The sequence below is a fragment of the Triticum aestivum genome, chromosome 7D (genome assembly GCF_018294505.1).
Source record: "Triticum aestivum cultivar Chinese Spring chromosome 7D, IWGSC CS RefSeq v2.1, whole genome shotgun sequence".
Lineage (NCBI taxonomy): Eukaryota > Viridiplantae > Streptophyta > Magnoliopsida > Poales > Poaceae > Triticum > Triticum aestivum.
In genome coordinates this window covers 201,459,173-201,477,394 of record NC_057814.1, presented here as the reverse complement: position 1 = coordinate 201,477,394, position 18,222 = coordinate 201,459,173, and the positions used below count along the sequence as shown (strand labels likewise).

General features: G+C 43.1%; 1 pseudogene; it reads right to left on the bottom strand.

The window, feature by feature from the left end:
• Positions 1 to 298: 298 nt before the first annotated feature.
• LOC123171035 (alpha-1,3-arabinosyltransferase XAT2-like) overlaps positions 299 to 18,222 on the bottom strand; it is a 56,584-nt pseudogene continuing 38,660 nt past the window's right edge.

The window sequence follows — 18,222 nt, the reverse complement described above, 5'->3', positions numbered from 1 at the left end:
TAATAAAGGTAACCCATGTGAAATAAAGAAATCATTTATTTCATTTGTTTTCAAAAAAAGGAATATTATGAATTATTCAAGGAGGAAAAAATAGAGCGTTATCTTTGCTCGCAAATTGTATCTGAAATTAAGTTTCATAATTCTGTAATTTTTCCACAATTTGCTTTGTTTCATTGCACACCTATTCAGCTCCTTAGGACTCACATAGAAACCAGTGGGTGGTTAGGTAAGCGAATAAGTAAAGCTCTTCTCAAAATCACACACCGGTGAACATAACATTAGGATAAACATGCGTACTCTATGTGATGGTGATGTTCTGGTAGATTTGCTGCATCACCCCTTTGAAGCGGTCGATGTCAAGGCTGACGTTCTCGCCGTCGAGGAAATACTTCCAACCCTCCGCAAATCCTTGTTTGTGTATGGAGATAGGGTCAGTGTGAAGGAACTATGCCCTAGATGCAATAATAAAGTTGTTATTTATATTTCCTTATATCATGATAAATGTTTATTATTCATGCTAGAATTGTATTAACCGGAAACTTAGTACATGTGTGAATACATAGACAAACAGAGTGTCACTAGTTTGCCTCTACTTGACTAGCTCGTTGAATCAAAGATGATTATGTTTCCTAACCATAGACATGAGTTGTCATTGGATTAACGGGATCACATCATTAGAGAATGATGTGATTGACTTGACCCATTCCGTTAGCTTAGCACTTGATCGTTTAGTATATTGCTATTGCTTTCTTCATGGCTTATACATGTTCCTATGACTATGAGATTATGCAACTCCCGAATACCGGAGGAACACTCTGTGTGCTACCAAACGTCACAACGTAACTGCGTGATTATAAAGGTGCTCTACAGGTGTCTCCGATGGTACTTGTTGAGTTGGAATAGATCAAGATTAGGATTTGTCACTCCGATTGTCGGAGAGGTATCTGTGGGCCCTCTCGGTAATGCACATCACTATAAGCCTTGCAAGCAATGTAACTAATGAGTTAGTTGCGGGATGATGCATTACGGAATGAGTAAAGAGACTTGCCGGTAACGAGATTGAACTAGGTATTGAGATACCGACGATCGAATCTCGGGCAAGTAACATACCGTTGAGAAAGGGAACAACGTATGTTGTTATGCGGTTTGACCGATAAAGATCTTCGTAGAATATGTAGGAGACAATATGAGCATCCAGGTTCCGCTATTGGTTATTGACCGGAGACGTGTCTCAGTCATGTCTACATAGTTCTCGAACCCGTAGGGTCCGCACGCTTAACGTTCGGTGACAATCGGATTATGAGTTTATGTGTTTTGATGTACCGAAGATAGTTCGGAGTCCCCAATGTGATCACGGACATGACGAGGAGTCTCGAAATGGTCGAGACATAAAGATTGATATATTGGACGACTATATTTGCACACCGGATGAGTTCCGGGGGTCACCGGATATTTATCGAAGTGCCGGGGGGTTACCGGAACCCCCGGGGGAACTAATGGGCCAACATGGACCTTGTGGGAGAGAGAGGAGAGGGCCTAGGGCTGGCCGCGTGCCCCCTCCCTTGGGATTCGACACAAGGGGAGCCAAAGAATATTCTCAAGTATTAGCAGTAGAGTTGTCAATTCAACCACACCTGGATAACTTAATATCTGCAGCAAAGTATTTAGTCGCAAAGTAGTATGGAAGTAACGGTAACGGTAGCAAAAGTAATATTTTTGGGTTTTGTAGTGATTGTAACAGTAGCAACGGAAAAGTAAATAAGCGGAGAACAATATGTGAAAAGCTCGTAGGCATTGGATCGGTGATGGAGAATTATGCCGGATGCGGTTCATCATGTAACAGTCATAACATAGGGTTACACAGAACTAGCTCCAATTCATCAATGTAATGTAGGCATGTATTCCGAATATAGTCACACGTGCTTATGGAAAAGAACTTGCATGACATCTTTTTTCCTACCCTCCCGTGGCAGCGGGGTCCTAGCGGAAACTAAGGGATATTAAGGCCTCCTTTTAATAGAGTACCAGACCAAAGCATTAACACATAGTGAATACATGAACTCCTCAAACTATGGTCATCACCGGGAGTGGCCCCGATTATTGTCACTTCGGGGTTGCCGGATAAGAACACATAGTAGGTGACTATAGACTTGCAAGATAGGATCAAGAACTCACATATATTCATGAAAACATAATAGGTTCAGATCTGAAATCATGGCACTCGTGCCCTAGTGACAAGCATTAAGCATAGCAAAGTCATAGCAACATCAATCTCAGAACATAGTGGATACTAGGGATCAAACCCTAACAAAACTAACTCGATTACATGATAAATCTCATCCAACCCATCACCGTCCAGCAAGCCTACGATGGAATTACTCACGCACGGCGGTGAGCATCATGAAATTGGTGATGGAGGATGGTTGATGATGACGATGGCGACGGATTCCCCTCTCCGAAGCCCCGAACGGACTCCAGATCAGCCCCTCCCCCCCCCCGAGAGAGTTTAGGGCTTGGCGACGGCTTCGTATCGTAAAACATGATGAATCTTTCTCTCTGATTTTTTTCTCCCCAAACACGAATATATGGAGTTGGAGTTGAGGTCGGTGGAGCAACAGGGGGCCCACGAGGCAGGGGGCGCGCCCCCCACCCTCGTGGACAGGTGGTGGGCCCCCTGGCCTTGATTCTTTCGCCAATATTTTTAATATTTTCCAAAAATAAGTTCTGTGGAGTTTCATGTCAGTCCGAGAACTTTTGTTTCAGCACATAAATAACACCATGGCAATTCTGCTGAAAACAGCGTCAGTCCGGGTTAGTTCCATTCAAATCATGCAAGTTAGAGTCCAAAACAAGGGCAAAAGTGTTTGGAAAAGTAGATACGACGGAGACATATCAGAGTCCGAATTGGACAAGGAGGGGGGGCGGCGCCCCCTCTTTCCTCCCTCTCTCCCTCTCCTTCCTCCCCCCTTCCTCCTTCCTAGTTGGACTAGGTAAGGGGAGTCCTACTCCCACTAGGAGGAGGACTCCCCCCTCTCCTTGGCGCGCCCCAAGGCCGGCCGGCCTCCCCCCATGCTCCTTTATATACGGGGGCAGGGGGCACCCTAGGACACACAAGTTGATTGTTCCAAGCCGTGTGCGGTGCCCCCCCTCCACCATATTCCACCTCGGTTATATCGTTGCAGTGCTTAGGCGAAGCCCTGCGCCGGTAGCCTCATCATCACCATCATCACGCCGTCGTGCTGACAAAGCTCTCCCTCGACACTCTGCTGGATCGTGAGTTCGTGGGACGTCACCGAGCTGAACGTGTGCAGATCGTGGAGGTGCCGTATGTTCGGTACTAGAATCGGTCGATCGTGAAGACGTACGACTACATCAACCGCATTGTCATAACGCTTCCTCTTACGGTCTACGAGGGTACATGGACAACACTCTCCCCTCTCGTTGCTATGCATCACCATGATCTTGCGTGTGCGTAGGATTTTTTTTGAAATTACTACGTTCCCCAACAGTGGCATCAGGGCCAGGTTTATGCGTAGATGTTATATGCACGAGTAGAACACAAGTGAGTTGTGGGCGATACTAGTCATACTGCTTACCAGCATGTCATACTTTGATTCAGCGGTATTGTTGGATGAAGCGGCCCGGACCGACATTACGCGTACGCTTACGCGAGACTGGTTCTACCGACGTGCTTCGCACACAGGTGGCTGGCAGATGTCAGTTTCTCCAACTTTAGTTGAATCGAGTGTGGCTACGCCTGGTCCTTGTTGAAGGTTAAAACAGCACATACTTGACGAAACATCGTTGTGGTATTGATGCGTAGGTAAGAACGGTTCTTGCTCAGCCCGTAGCAGCCACGTAAAACTTGCAACAACAAAGTAGAGGACGTCTAACTTGTTTTTGCAGGGCAGGTTGTGATGTCATATGGTCAAGACATGACGCTAAATTTTATTGTATGAGATGATCATGTTTTGAAACGGAGTTATTGGCAACTGGCAGGAGCCATATGGTTGTTGCTTTATTGTATGAAATGCAATCGCCATGTAATTGCTTTACTTTATCACTAAGCGGTAGCGATAGTCGTAGAAGCTATAGTTTGCGAGACGACAACGATGCTACGATGGAGATCAAGGTGTCGCGCCGGTGACGATGGTGATCATGACGGTGCTTTGGAGATGGAGATCAAAGGCACAAGATGATGATGGCCATATCATATCACTTATATTGATTGCATGTGATGTTTATCATTTATGCATCTCATGAGCAATAGGGGGCCCACGAGGTAGGGGGCGCGCCCGGGGGCAGGCGCGCCCCCCACCCTCGTGGACAGGTGGTGGGAGCATCCCCAAGCTTAATTAATGCTCGTCCTCGAGTAGGTAAATGATAAAAACATAATTTTTGATGTGGAATGCTACTTGGCATAATTTCAATGTAATTCTTCTTAATTGTGGTATGAATATTCAGATCCGAAAGATTCAAGATAAAAGTTCAATATTGACATAAAAATAATAATACTTCAAGCATACTAACTATGCAATTATGTCCTCTCAAAATAACATGGCCAAAGAAAAGTTCATCCCTTCAAAATCATATAGTTTAGTCATGCTCCATTTTCGTCACACAAGAATGCTCTCATCATGCACAACCCCGATGACAAGCCAAGCAATTGTTTCATACTTTAGTAATCTCAAACCTTTTCAACTTTCACGCAATACATGAGCGTGAGCCATGGATATAGCACTATGGGTGGAATAGAATATAATGATGGGGGTTATGTGGAGAAGACAAAAAGGGAGAAAGTCTCACATCAACGAGGCTAATCAATGAGATATGGAGATGCCCATCGGTTGATGTTAATGCAAGGAGTAGGGATTGCCATGCAACGGATGCACTCGAGCTATAAATATATGAAAGCTCAACAAAAGAAACTAAGTGGGTGTGCATCCAACTTGCTTGCTCACGAAGACCTAGGGCATTTGAGGAAGCCCATTGTTGGAATATACAAGCCAAGTTCTATAATGAAAAATTCCCACTAGTATATGAAAGTGACAAACAAGAGACTCTCTATCATGAAGATTATGGTGCTACTTTGAAGCACAAGTGTGGTAAAAAGGATAGTAACATTGTCCCTTCTCTCTTTTTCTCTCACTTTTTTGGGCCTTCTTCTTTTTTTATGGCCTTTCTCTCTTTTTTTATTTTTTTATTTTTCCTCACTTGGGACAATGCTCTAGAAAATGATGATCATCACACTTCTATTTATTTACAACTCAATGATTACAACTCGATACTAGAACAAAGTATGACTCTATATGAATGCCACCGGCGGTGTACCGGGATATGCGATGAACCAAGAGTGACATGTATGAAAGAATTATGAATGGTGGCTTTGCCACAAATACTATGTCAACTACATGATCATGCAAAGCAATATGACAATGATGAACGTGTCATGATAAACGGAACGGTGGAAAGTTGCATGGCAATATATCTCAGAATGGCTATGGAAATGCCATAATAGGTAGGTATGGTGGCTGTTTTGAGGAAGATATAAGGAGGTTTATGTGTGAAAGAGTGTATCATATCACGGGGTTTGGATGCACCGACGAAGTTTGCACCAACTCTCAATGTGACAAAGGGCAATGCACGGTACCGAAGAGGCTAGCCATGATGGAAAGGTGAGAGTGTGTATAATCCATGGACTCAACATTAGTCATAAAGAACTCACATACTTATTGCAAGAATCTACAAGTCATCAAAAACCAAGCACTACGCGCATGCTCCTAGGGGGATAGATTGGTAGGAAAAGACCATCGCTCGTCCCCGACCGCCACTCATAAGGAGGACAATCAAAGAACACCTCATGTTTCAAGTTTGTTACATAACGTTTACCATACATGCATGCTATGGGACTTGCAAACTTCAACACAAGTATTTCTCAAATTCACAACTACTCAACTAGCACAACTTTGATATCACTACCTCCATGTCTCAGAACAATCATCAAGCATCAAACTTCTCTTAGTATTCAACACACTCATAAGAAAGTTTTTACTAGTCTTGAATACCTAGCATATTAGGATTATTTAAGCAAATTACCATGCTGTTTAAGACTATCAAAATAATCTAAGTGAAGCATGAGAGAATAATTGTTTCTATAAAACAAAACCACCACCGTGCTCTAAAAGATATAAGTGAAGTACTAGAGCAAAAACTATATAACTCAAAAGATATAAGTGAAGCACATAGAGTATTTTAATAATTTTTGAATCATGTGTGTCTCTCTCAAAAGGTGTGTACAGAAAAGATGATTGTGGTAAACTAAAAAGCAAAGACTCAAATCATACAAGACGCTCCAAGCAAAACACATATCATGTGGTGAATAAAAATATAGCTCCAAGTAAAGTTACCGATGGAAGTAGACGAAAGAGGGGATGCCTTCCGGGGCATCCCCAAGCTTTGGCTTGTAGGTGTCCTTAGATTATCTTGGGGGTGCCATGGGCATCCCCAAGCTTAGGCTCTTTCCACTCCTTGTTCCATAATCCATCAAATCTTTCACCCAAAACTTGAAAATTTCACAACACAAAACTCAGCAGAAAATCTCGTGAGCTCCGTTAGCGAAAGAAAACAAAAGACCACTTCACGGTACTGTAATAAACTCATTCTTTATTTATATTGGTGTTAAACCTAATGTATTCCAACTTCTCTATGGTTTATAAACTCTTTTACTAGCCATAGATTTATCAAAATAAGCAAACAACACACGAAAAACAGAATCTGTCAAAAACAGAACAGTCTGTAGTAATCTGTAACTAACGCAAACTTCTGGACCTCCAAAAACTCTACCAAAATAGGAAGACCTAGATAAGTTGTTTATTGATCAGCATCAATTGGAATCAATATTTTATCACGTTCTGGTGATTTTTAACAATTATTTTCGTGAACAGAAAGTTTCTGGAATTTTCAGCAAGATCAAATAACTATCATCCAAGAAGATCCTATAGGTTAAACTTGGCACAAACACTAATTAAAACATAAAAAGACATCTAACCAGAGGCTAGAACAAATTTTTATTCCTAAACAGAAGCAAAAAGCAAAAAACTAAAAATAAAATTGGGTTGCCTCCCAACAAGCGCTATCGTTTAACGCCCCTAGCTAGGCATAATAGCAAGGATAGATCTAGGTATTGCCATCTTTGGTAGGCAATTCTTCAATGAGGCATCTATCATCCTTAGGAGTTTCTTTCTTTTTATTAATAATCAAACTTTTAGGCACAAGATCTAAAAATTCATTTGTAGCAAATGGTTCCTTAATGATAGCAAAAAGATTGGGATGAATACTTATAGATTTGAGATCCGCAGTTTCCTTACTAGAGGATTCACCCTTATTTTTAGGAACATACATAAGCTTGGCAATTTTAGTTGGAGGACTTGTAGTATTCTTTACGGAAGAAAAAGCGGTTCCCAAGTTGGTAATGATATTCTCAAGTTTATCGATTCTAGTGGAATCCTGATTTATTTTCTCATTAACTATGAGTTCCTTCTCCTTAATATTTTTCAAAGTGACTCCTACTTTAGATCCATATTGAGTGATTCGGTTGTGGATCTTTTGATCCAAATTTTCAATTAGCTCTACGGTAGCAACTTTATTTTCAATTATTTCAAGTCTTTGCATTACATGCTCCAAAGTTAACATAGTTCCATTAATCATAAGAGGGGGTGAGCCAAACAAATCTATCATAGCATTATAAGAATCAAAAGTATGGCTACCTAAGAAATTCCCTCCGGCAATAGTATCAAGGATATATCTGTACCAAGGAGTAGTGCCTACATAAAAATTGCAGAGAAGAACGGAAGTGGATTGCTTCCTGGTAGATCTATTTTGAGCATTACAAATCCTATACCAAGCATCTTTTAAATTTTCTCCTTCCCTTTGTTTAAAATTAAGAACTTCATTCTCGAGAGACAACGGAGAAGATAGGGGACTAGCCATAACAACAAGCAAGCGAAAAAGAGGCGAACGGAAAAGAGAGGGTGAACAAAACGGCAAGGGTGAAGTGGGGGAGAGGAAAACGAGAGGCAAATGGCAAATAATGTAATGCGGGAGATAAGGGTTTGTGATGGGTACTTGGTGTGTTAACTTTTGCGTAGACTCCCCGGCAATGGCGCCAGAAATCCTTCTTGCTACCTCTTGAGCACCGCGTTGGTTTTCCCTTGAAGAGAAAAGGGTGATGTAGTAAAGCAGCGTAAGTATTTCCCTCAGTTTTTGAGAACCAAGGTATCAATCCAGTAGGAGGCCACGCACGAGTCCCTCGCACCTACACAAACAATTAAATCCTCGCAACCAATGCGATAAGGGGTTGTCAGTCCCTACACGGTCACTTACGAGAGTGAGATCTGATAGATATGATAAGATAATATTTTTGGTATTTTTATGATAAAGATGCAAAGTAAAATAGAAGGCAATAAAAATAACTAAGTGTTGAAAGATTAATATGATGGAAAATAGACCCGGGGCCATAGGTTTCACTAGTGGCTTCTCTCAAGAGCATAAGTATTATGGTGGGTGAACAAATTACTGCTGAGCAATTGATAGAATTGAGCATAGTTATGAGAATATCTAGGTATGATCATGTATATAGGCATCACGTCCGAGACAAGTAGACCGACTCCTGCCTGCATCTACTACTATTACACATCGACCGCTATCCAACATGCATCTAGAGTATTAAGTTCATAAGAACAGAGTAACGCTTTAAGCAAGATGACATGATGTAGAGGGATAAACTCATGCAATATGATATAAACCCCATCTTGTTATCCTCGATGGCAACAATACAATACGTGCCTTGCTGCCCCTACTGTCACTGGGAAAGGACACCACAAGATTGAACCCAAAGCTAAGCACTTCTCCCATTGCAAGAAAGATCAATCTAGTAGGCCAAACCAAACTGATAATTCGAAGAGACTTGCAAAGATAACCAATCATACATAAAAGAATTCAGAAGATTCAAATATTGTTCATAGATAAACTTGATCATAAACCCACAATTCATCGGTCTCAACAAACACACCGCAAAAGAAGATTACATCGAATAGATCTCCACGAGAGAGGGGGAGAAGATTGTATTGAGATCCAAAAAGAGAGAAGAAGCCATCTAGCTAATAACTATGGACCCGAAGGTCTGAGGCAAACTACTCACACATCATCGGAGAGGCTATGGTGTTGATGTAGAAGCCCTCCGTGATCGATGGCCCCTCCGGCGGAGCTCCGAAAAAGGCCCCAAGATGGGATCTCACGGGTACAGAAGGTTGCGGCGGTGGAATTAGGTTTTTGGCTCCGTATCTGGTAGTTTGGGGGCATGTAGGTATATATAGGAGGAAGGAGTACGTCGGTGGAGCAACGTGGGGCCCACGAGGGTGGAGGGCGCGCCTGGGGGGAGGCGCGCCCCCTACCTCGTGCCCTCCTGGTTGATGTCTTGACGTAGGGTCCAAGTCCTCTGGATCACGTTCGTTCCGAAAATCACGTTCCCGAAGGTTTCATTCTGTTTGGACTCCGTTTGATATTATTTTTCTGCGAAACTCTGAAATAGGCAAAAAACAACAATTCTGGGCTGGGCCTCCGGTTAATAGGTTAGTCCCAAAAATAATATAAAAGTGTATAATAAAGCCCAATAATGTCCAAAACAGAATATAATATAGCATGGAACAATAAAAAATTATAGATACGTTGGAGACGTATCAGTGGGCCCCCTGGCCTTGATTCTTTCGCCAGTATTTTTAATATTTTCCAAAAATAAGTTCCATGGAGTTTCAGGTCATTCCGAGAACTTTTGTTTCTACACATAAATAACACCATGGCAATTCTGCTGAAAACAGCGTCAGTCCGGGTTAGTTCCATTCAAATCATGCAAGTTAGAGTCCAAAACAAGGGCAAAAGTGTTTGGAAAAGTAGATACGACGGAGACGTATCAACTCCCCCAAGCTTAAACCTTTGCTTGTCCTCAAGCAATTCAGTTGATAAACTGAAAGTGATAAAGAAAAACTTTTATAAACTCTGTTTGCTCTTGTTGTTGTAAATATGTAAAGCCAGCATTCAAGTTTTCAGCAAAGATTAGAACTAACCACATTCACAATAACACTTAGGTCTCATGTTTACTCATATCAATGGCATAATCAACTAGCGAGCTATAATAATAAATCTCGGATGACAACACTTTCTCAAAACAATCATAATATGATATAACAAGATGGTATCTCGCTAGCCCTTTCTGAGACCGCAAAACATAAATGCAGAGCACCTTTAAAGATCAAGGACTGACTGGACATTGTAATTCATGGTAAAAGAGATCCAGTCATAGTCATACCCAATCTAAATTAACAATAATGAATGCAAATGACAGCGGCGCTCTCCAGCTGGTGCTTTTTAATAAGAGGGTGATGACTCAACATAAAAGTAAATAGATAGGCCCTTCGCAGAGGGAAGTAGGGATTTGTAGAGGTGCCAGAGCTCGATTTTGAAGCAGAGATAAATAATATTTTGAGCGGCATACTTTCATTGTCAACATAACAACCAAGAGATGGCGATATCTTCCATGCTACACACATTATAGGCGGTTCCCAAACAGAATGGTAAAGTTTATACTCCCCCTCCACCAACAAGCATCAATCCATGGCTTGCTCGAAACAACGAGTGCCTCCAACTAACAACAGTCCCGGGGGAGTTTTGTTTGCAATTACTTTGATTTGATTTGCATAAAGCATGGGACTGGGCATCCCGGTGAGTGAGGAGCTGAGTCCACTCCTCTTGAGAATAACCCGCCTAACATGGAAGATACGGACAGCCCTAGTTGATACATGAGCTATTCGAGCATACAAAACAGAATGTTTATTTGAAGGTTTAGAGTTTGGCACATACAAATTTACTTGGAACGGCAGGTAGATACCGCATATAGGAAGGTATAGTGGACTCATATGGAATAACTTTGGGGTTTAAGGGATTGGATGCACAAGCAGTATTCCCGCTTAGTACAAGTGAAGGCTAGCAACAGACTGGGAAGCGACCAACTAGAGAGCGACAACAGTCATGAACATGCATCAAAATTAATGAACATTGAGTACAAGCATGAGTAGGATATAATCCACCATGAACATAAATATCGTGAAGTCTATGTTGATTTTGTTTCAACTACATGTGTGAACATGTGCCAAGTCGAGTCACTTAAATCATTCAAAGGAGGATACCACCCCACTATACCACATCACAACCATTTTAATAGCATGTTGGCACGCAAGGTAAACCATTATAACTCATAGCTAATCAAGCATGGCACAAGCAACTATGATCTCTAATTGTCATTGCAAACATGTTTATTCATAATAGGCTGAATCAGAAACGATGAACTAATCGTATTTACAAAAACAAGAGAGGTCGAGTTCATACCAGCTTCTCTCATCTCAATCAGTCCATCATATATCGTCATAATTGCCTTTCACTTGCACGACCGAACGATGTGAATAATAATAGTGCACGTGCATTGGACTAAGCTGGAATCTGCGAGCATTCAATAAACAGGAGAAGACAAGGCAATATGGGCTCTTGGTTAAATCAACAATAATGCATATAAGAGCCACTTCAACAATTTCATTATGGTCTTCTCCTATCGACCCCCAAAGAAAAGAAAAGAAATAAAAATATTTACACGGGAAAGCTCCCAACAAGCAAAAGAAGAACAGAAAATATTTTTGGGTTTTCTTTTTAATTATTACTACTACAGAAAGAAAGTAAACTAGCTAAAAGCTACTACTAATTTTTTTGGTTTTTCTTAAGGTTTATCAAACACACAAGAAGAAAGCAAGAAAAAGAAAATAAACTAGCATGGATAGTACAATGAAAGAGTATGAGCACCAACATCTAGCGATGAGTGTGTAAACATAAATATAATGTCGGTGGGAAATACGTACTCCCCCAAGCTTAGGCTTTTGGCCTAAGTTGGCTTATTGCCACGGATGGCCTGGCGGATATCCATAGTTGTAGTTGGGGTCGTAATGAGATGCAGCGGCTATCGCATCGTGGGCTGCAGCTTGGAGGCGAGCTGCCCTCGTCCTCCTTTCGTACTCATTTGCCTCCTCCCTGGTTATAAAATGTCTCCCCTTTGCCAGAAAGTCAAAGAGAGTAGGGGCAGGGAGAACAATATTAACGGCGTGACGCCTGTCAAAGATTAGTCGGTACTGGAGAGGTGGTTCATTCCTCTCGACAACCTGATGGTGAACCATAGCATTAAAGTCTAGATAAGTAGGAGGCAATTCAATATCATCATCGCGTATGGTTACACCAAGAAAATCAGCTAAGCGGGTTGCATAAATTCCGCCAAAGAACTCTCCATTAAATCTATTATGATGCAACCTACGTGCAACAATGGCTCCCAAATTATAAGATTTATCTCCTAACACAGCGCTCCTAAGAATAATGAGGTCAGGGACACACATATGACATGCTTCATCTTAACCATTTATGCACCTACCTATAAAGAGAGCAAAATAATGTATAGCAGGAAAATGAATGCTCCCTATGGTAGCTTGTGCTATATCTCTAGATTCCCCCACAGTTATACTAGCAAGAAAATCCCTAAATTCAGATTTGCGAGGTTCACTAGTACTACCCCATTGTGGAAGTTTGCAAGCAGTGGTAAAATCCTCTAAGTCCATAGTATAAGAATTTTCATAAAGATCAAACAGGACAGTTTGAGAATTGCGTGAAGATGAAAATTCAAACCTCCTCACAAAGGAACTAGTGAGATAGTGGTACTGACGGCACTTTTCTGCCTCGAAGCTCACAAGATCAGCGTTACGCAAATATGCGTTAAATTCTTCCTTGATTCCCGCTCGATCCATAAAGTCTTCTGAAGGCCATTCACAAGGCCGCACTGGAGCGTCCCTTGGTGGTTCATCGTCAGCATCACGCATTGCAAGCCTGGGTCCTTGCTTCCTTGAAGAACCACCTTGGTACATTTTCCTAAACATATTTCTTCCCTTTGAAAAAATTCTGAAAATTTTAGTAACTTCAAATAAAAGTGAACCAAGCTCTGTTGGAAATATGCCCTAGAGGCAATAATAAATGGTTATTATTATATTTCTTTGTTCATGATAATTGTCTATTGTTCATGCTATAATTGTATTATCCGGAAATCGTAATACATGTGTGAATACATAGACCACAACGTGTCCCTAGTAAGCCTCTAGTTGACTAGCTCGTTGATCAACAGATAGTCACGGTTTCCTGACTATGGACATTGGATGTCATTGATAACGGGATCACATCATTAGGAGAATGATGTGATGGACAAGACCCAATCCTAAGCATAGCATAAAAGATCGTGTAGTTTCGTTTGCTAGAGCTTTTCCAATGTCAGGTATCTATTCCTTAGACCATGAGATCGTGCAACTCCCGGATACCATAGGAGTGCTTTGGGTGTGCGAAACGTCACAACGTAACTGGGTGACTATAAAGGTACACTGCGGGTATCTCCGAAAGTGTCTGTTGGGTTGGCACGGATCGAGACTGGGATTTGTCACTCCGTGTGACGGAGAGGTATCTCTGGGCCCACTCGGTAATGCATCATCATAATGAGCTCAATGTGACTAAGGCGTTAGTCACGGGATCATGCATTGCGGTACGAGTAAAGAGACTTGCCGGTAACGAGATTGAACAAGGTATTGGGATACCGACGATCGAATCTCGGGCAAGTAACATACCGATTGACAAAGGGAATTGTATACGGGATTGATTGAATCCTCGACATCGTGGTTCATCCGATGAGATCATCGTGGAACATGTGGGAGCCAACATGGGTATCCAGATCCCGCTGTTGGTTATTGACCGGAGAGGCGTCTCGGTCATGTCTGCATGTCTCCCGAACCCGTAGGGTCTACACACTTAAGGTTCGGTGACGCTAGGGTTGTAGAGATATGAGTATGCGGAAACCTGAAAGTTGTTCGGAGTCCCGGATGAGATCCCGGACGTCACGAGGAGTTCCGGAATGGTCCGGAGGTGAAGAATTATATATAGGAAGTCAAGTTTCGGCCACCGGGAAAGTTTCGGGGGTCACCGGTATTGTACCGGGACCACCGGAAGGGTCCCGGGGGTCCACCGGGTGGGGCCACCTATCCCGGAGGGCCCCATGGGCTGAAGTGGGAAGGGAACCAGCCCCTAGTGGGCTGGGGCGCCCCCCATGGGCCTTCCCCCTGCGCCTAGGGTTGGAAACCCTAGGGTGGGGGAGCGCCCCACTTGCCTTGGGGGGCAAGTCACCCCCCTGGCCGCCGCCCCCCCATCCAGATGGGTTCCTGGCCGGCGCCCCCCTCCCAGGGGGCCTATATAAAGGGGGGAGGGAGGGCAGTAATATAACAGCCTTGGGCGCCTCCCTCCTCCCCTGCTACACCTCTCCCTCTCGCAGAAGCTCGGCGAAGCCCTGCCGAGACCCGCTACATCCACCACCACGCCGTCGTGCTGCTGGATCTCGATCAACCTCTCCTTCCCCCTTGCTGGACCAAGAAGGAGGAGACGTCGCTGCACCGTACGTGTGTTGAACGCGGAGGTGCCGTCCGTTCGGCACTCGGTCATCGGTGATTTGAATCACGGCGAGTACGACTCCGTCATCCACGTTCATTGGAACGCTTCCGCTCGCGATCTACAAGGGTATGTAGATGCACTCCTTTCCCCTCGTTGCTAGTATACTCCATAGATGGATCTTGGTGAGCGTAGGAAAATTTTAAAATTCTGCTACGATCCCCAACAGTGGCATCATGAGCCAGGCCTATGCGTAGTTACTATGCACGAGTAGAACACAAAGCAGTTGTGGGCGTTGATGTTGCCAATTCTTCTTGCCGCTACTAGTCTTATCTTGTTTCGGCGGTATTGTGGGATGAAGCGGCCCGGACCGACCTTACACGTACGCTTACGTGAGACAGGTTCCACCGACTGACATGCACTAGTTGCATAAGGTGGCTAGCGGGTGTCTGTCTCTCCTACTTTAGTCGGAACGGATTCGATGAAAAGGGTCCTTATGAAGGGTAAATAGAAATTGGCAAATCACGTTGTGGTTTTACGTAGGTAAGAAACGTTCTTGCTAGAAACCTATACAAGCCACGTAAAAACTTGCAACAACAATTAGAGGACGTCTAACTTGTTTTTGCAGCAAGTGCTATGTGATGTGATATGGCCAGAAGATGTGATGAATGATATATGTGATGTATGAGATTGATCATATTCTTGTAATAGGAATCACGACTTGCATGTCGATGAGTATGACAACCGGCAGGAGCCATAGGAGTTGTCTTTATTATTTTGTATGACCTGCGTGTCATTGAATAACGCCATGTAAATTACTTTACTTTGTTGCTAAACGCGTTAGCCATAGAAGTAGAAGTAATCGTTGGCGTGACGACTTCATGAAGACACAATGATGGAGATCATGATGATGGAGATCATGGTGTCATGCCGGTGACGAAGATGATCATGGTGCCCCGAAGATGGAGATCAAAGGAGCATAATGATATTGGCCATATCATGTCACTATTTGATTGCATGTGATGTTTATCATGTTTTTGCATCTTATTTGCTTAGAACGACGGTAGTAAGTAAGATGATCCCTTATGATAATTTCAAGAAAGTGTTCCCCCTAACTGTGCACCGTTGCGAAGGTTCGTTGTTTCGAAGCACCACGTGATGATCGGGTGTGATAGATTCTAACGTTCGCATACAACGGGTGTTGACGAGCCTAGCATGTACAGACATGGCCTCGGAACACACGCAATACACTTAGGTTGACTTGACGAGCCTAGCATGTACAGACATGGCCTCGGAACACGGAGGACCGAAAGGTCGAGCATGAGTCGTATAGAAGATACGATCAACATGGAGATGTTCACCGATCTTGACTAGTCCGTCTCACGTGATGATCGGACACGGCCTAGTTAACTCGGATCATGTTTCACTTAGATGACTAGAGGGATGTCTATCTGAGTGGGAGTTCATTGAGTAATTTGATTAGATGAACTTAATTATCATGAACTTAGTCTAAAATCTTTACACTATGTCTTGTAGATCAAATGGCCCACGTTGTCCTCAATTTCAACGCGTTCCTAGAGAAAACCAAGCTGAAAGATGATGGCAGCAACTATACGGACTGGGTCCGGAACCTGAGGATCATCCTCATAGCAGCCAAGAAAGATTATGTCTTAGAAGCACCGCTAGGTGAAGCACCAATCCCAGAGAACCAAGACGTTATGAACGCTTGGCAATCACGTGCTGATGATTACTCCCTCGTTCAGTGCGGCATGCTTTACAGCTTAGAACCGGGTCTCCAAAAGCGTTTTGAGAAACATGGAGCATATGAGATGTTCGAAGAGCTGAAAATGGTTTTCCAAGCTCATGCCCGGGTCGAGAGATATGAAGTCTCCGACAAGTTCTTCAGCTGTAAAATGGAGGAGAATAGTTCTGTTAGTGAGCACATACTCAGAATGTCTGGGTTGCACAACCGCTTATCTCAGCTGGGAGTTAATCTCCCGGATGATGCGGTCATTGACAGAATCCTTCAGTCGCTTCCACCAAGCTACAAGAGCTTTGTGATGAACTTCAATATGCAGGGGATGGAAAAGACCATTCCCGAGGTATATTCAATGCTGAAATCAGCGGAGGTGGAGATCAGAAAAGAACATCAAGTGTTGATGGTGAATAAAACCACTAAGTTCAAGAAGGGCAAGGGTAAGAAGAACTTCAAGAAGGACGGCAAGGGAGTTGCCGCACCCGGTAAGCCAGTTACCGGGAAGAAGTCAAGGAATGGACCCAAGCCTGAGACTGAGTGCTTTTATTGCAAGGGAAGTGGTCACTGGAAGCGGAACTGCCCCAAATACTTAGCGGACAAGAAGGCCGGCAACACCAAAGGTATATGTGATATACATGTAATTGATGTGTACCTTACCAGTACTCGTAGTAGCTCCTGGGTATTTGATACCAGTGCGGTTGCTCATATTTGTAACTCAAAACAGGAACTGCGGAATAAGCGGAGATTGGCAAAGGACGAGGTGACGATGCGCGTCGGGAATGGTTCCAAGGTCGATGTGATCACCGTCGGCACGCTACCTCTGCATCTACCTACGGGATTAGTTTTAAACCTCAATAATTGTTATTTAGTGCCAGCTTTGAGCATGAACATTGTATCTGGATCTCGTTTAATTCGAGATGGCTACTCATTTAAATCCGAGAATAATGGTTGTTCTATTTATATGAGAGATATGTTTTATGGTCATGCCCCGCTGGTTAATGGTTTATTCTTGATGAATCTCGAACGTGATGTTACACATATTCATAGTGTGAATACCAAAAGATGTAAAGTTGATAACGATAGTCCCACATACTTGTGGCACTGCCGCCTTGGTCACATTGGTGTCAAGCGCATGAAGAAGCTCCATGCAGATGGACTTTTGGAGTCTCTTGATTACGAATCATTTGACACGTGCGAACCATGCCTCATGGGTAAGATGACCAAGACTCCGTTCTCCGGAACAATGGAGCGAGCAACCAACTTATTGGAAATCATACATACCGATGTGTGCGGTCCAATGAGTGTTGAGGCTCGCGGAGGATATCGTTATGTTCTCACTCTCACTGATGACTTAAGTAGATATGGGTATGTCTACCTAATGAAACACAAGTCTGAAACCTTTGAAAAGTTCAAGGAATTTCAGAGTGAGGTTGAGAATCAACGTGACAGGAAAATAAAATTCTTACGATCAGATCGTGGTGGAGAATATTTAAGTCACGAATTTGGTGCGCACTTAAGGAAATGTGGAATCGTTTCACAACTCACGCCGCCTGGAACACCTCAGCGAAACGGTGTGTCCGAACGTCGTAATCGCACTCTATTGGATATGGTGCGATCTATGATGTCTCTTACCGATTTACCGCTCTCATTTTGGGGCTATGCTTTAGAGACTGCCGCATTCACTTTAAATAGGGCTCCGTCGAAATCCGTTGAGACGACACCGTATGAATTATGGTTTGGGAAGAAACCTAAGCTGTCGTTTCTAAAAGTTTGGGGATGCGATGCTTATGTCAAGAAACTTCAACCTGAAAAGCTCGAACCCAAGTCGGAAAAATGCGTCTTCATAGGATACCCTAAGGAAACTATTGGGTATACCTTCTACCTCAGATCCGAAGGCAAGATCT